At 40.1% G+C, this 2,500-nt stretch overlaps 1 protein-coding gene across 1 annotated transcript in view; it reads left to right on the top strand.

Annotated features, from left to right (window-relative positions):
* LOC138854746 (QRFP-like peptide receptor) overlaps nt 1-2,500 on the top strand; it is a 133,443-nt gene that overhangs the window by 52,154 nt on the left and 78,789 nt on the right. The gene's annotated exons all lie outside the window — the stretch shown is intronic.

Below are 2,500 nucleotides of genomic sequence, written 5' to 3'. Positions count from 1 at the left end.
TCTGCAACTTCTCTTCAGAATCTCCCAAGAGCACAGTGTCATCAGCAAAGAGCAACTGTGACAACTCCCACTTTATGTGTGATTCTTTATCTTTTAACTCCACGCCTCTTGCCAAGACCCTCGCATTTACTTCTCTTACACCCCCATCTATAAATATATTAAACAACCACGGTGACATCATACATCCTTGTCTAAGGCCTACTTTTACTGGGAAATAATTTCCCTCTTTCCTACATACTCTAACTTGAGCCTCACTATCCTCGTAAAAACTCTTCACTGCTTTCAGTAACCTACCTCCTACACCATACACCTGCAACATCTGCCACATTGCCCCCCTATCCACCCTGTCATACGCCTTTTCCAAATCCATAAATGCCACAAAGACCTCTTTAGCCTTATCTAAATACTGTTCACTTATATGTTTCACTGTAAACACCTAGTCATGCCACAAAGACCTCCACACACCCCCCTACCTTTCCTAAAGCCTCCTTGTTAATCTGCTATCCTATTCTCCGTCTTACTCTTAATTCTTTCAATAATAACTCTACCATACACTTTACCAGGTATACTCAACAGACTTATCCCCCTATAATTTTTGCACTCTCTTTTATCCACTTTGCCTTTATACAAAGGAACTATGCATGCTCTCTGCGAATCCCTAGGTACCTTACCCTCTTCCATACATGTATTAAATAATTGCACCAACCACTCCAAAACTATATCCCCACCTGCTCTTAACATTTCTATCTTTATCCCATCAATCCCGGCTGCCTTACCCCCTTTCATTTTACCTACTGCCTCACGAACTTCCCCCACACTCACAACTGGCTCTTCCTCACTCCTACAAGATGTTATTCCTCCTTGCCCTATACACGAAATCACAGCTTCCCTATCTTCATCAACATTTAACAATTCCTCAAAATATTCCCTCCATCTTCCCAATACCTCTAACTCTCCATTTAATAACTCTCCTCTCCTATTTTTAACTGACAAATCCATTTGTTCTCTAGGTTTTCTTAACTTGTTAATCTCACTCCAAAACTTTTTCTTATTTTCAACAAAATTTGTTGATAACATCTCACCCACTCTCTCATTTGCTCACTTTTTACATTGCTTCACCACTCTCTTAACCTCTCTCTTTTTCTCCATATACTCTTCCCTCCTTGCATCACTTCTACTTTGTGAAAACTTCTCATATGCTAACTTTTTCTCCCTTACTACTCTCTTTACATCATCATTCCACCAATCGCTCCTCTTCCCTCCTGCACCCACTTTCCTGTAACCACAAACTTCTGCTGAACACTCTAACACTACATTTTTAAACCTACCCCATACCTCTTCGACCCCATTGCCTATGCTCTCATTAGCCCATCTATCCTCCAATAGCTGTTTATATCTTACCCTAACTGCCTCCTCTTTTAGTTTATAAACCTTCACCTCTCTCTTCCCTGATGCTTCTATTCTCCTTGTATCCCATCTACCTTTTACTCTCAGTGTAGCTACAACTAGAAAGTGATCTGATATATCTGTGGCCCCTCTATAAACATGTACATCCTGAAGTCTACTCAACAGTCTTTTATCTACCAATACATAATCCAACAAACTACTGTCATTTCGCCCTACATCATATCTTGTATACTTATTTATCCTCTTTTTCTTAAAATATGTATTACCTATAACTAAACCCCTTTCTATACAAAGTTCAATCAAAGGGCTCCCATTATCATTTACACCTGGCACCCCAAACTTACCTACCACACCCTCTCTAAAAGTTTTTCCTACTTTAGCATTCAGATCCCCTACCACAATTACTCTCTCACTTGGTTCAAAGGCTCCTATACATTCACTTAACATCTCCCAAAATCTCTCTCTCTCCTCTGCATTCCTCTCTTCTCCAGGTGCATGCACACTTATTATGACCCACTTCTCGCATCCAACCTTTACTTTAATCCACATAATTCTTGAATTTACACATTCATATTCTCTTTTCTCCTTCCATAACTGATCATTCAACATTACTGCTACCCCTTCCTTTGCTCTAACTCTCTCAGATACTCCAGATTTAATCCCATTTATTTCCCCCCACCGAAACTCCCCTACCCCCTTCAGCTTTGTTTCGCTTAGGGCCAGGACATCCAACTTCTTTTCATTCATAACATCAGCAATCATCTGTTTCTTGTCATCCGCACTACATCCACGCACATTTAAGCATCCCAGTTTTATAAAGTTTTTCTTCTTCTCTTTTTTAGTAAATGTCTACAGGAGAAGGGGTTACTAGCCCATTGCTCCCGGCATTTTAGTCGCCTCATACGACACGCATGGCTTACGGAGGAAAGATTCTTTTCCACTTCCCCATGGACAATAGAAGAAATAAAGAAGAACAAGAACTATTTAGAAAAAGGAGAAAAACCTAGATGTATGTATATATATATGCATGTGCGTGTCTGTGAAGTGTGACCAAAGTGTAAGTAGGAGTAGCAAGATATCCCTGTTATCTAGC

The sequence above is a fragment of the Cherax quadricarinatus genome, chromosome 68 (genome assembly GCF_038502225.1).
Source record: "Cherax quadricarinatus isolate ZL_2023a chromosome 68, ASM3850222v1, whole genome shotgun sequence".
NCBI lineage: Eukaryota > Metazoa > Arthropoda > Malacostraca > Decapoda > Parastacidae > Cherax > Cherax quadricarinatus.
Note: the sequence above shows the minus strand (reverse complement) of the source record. Positions and strands in the feature narration are given on the sequence as shown.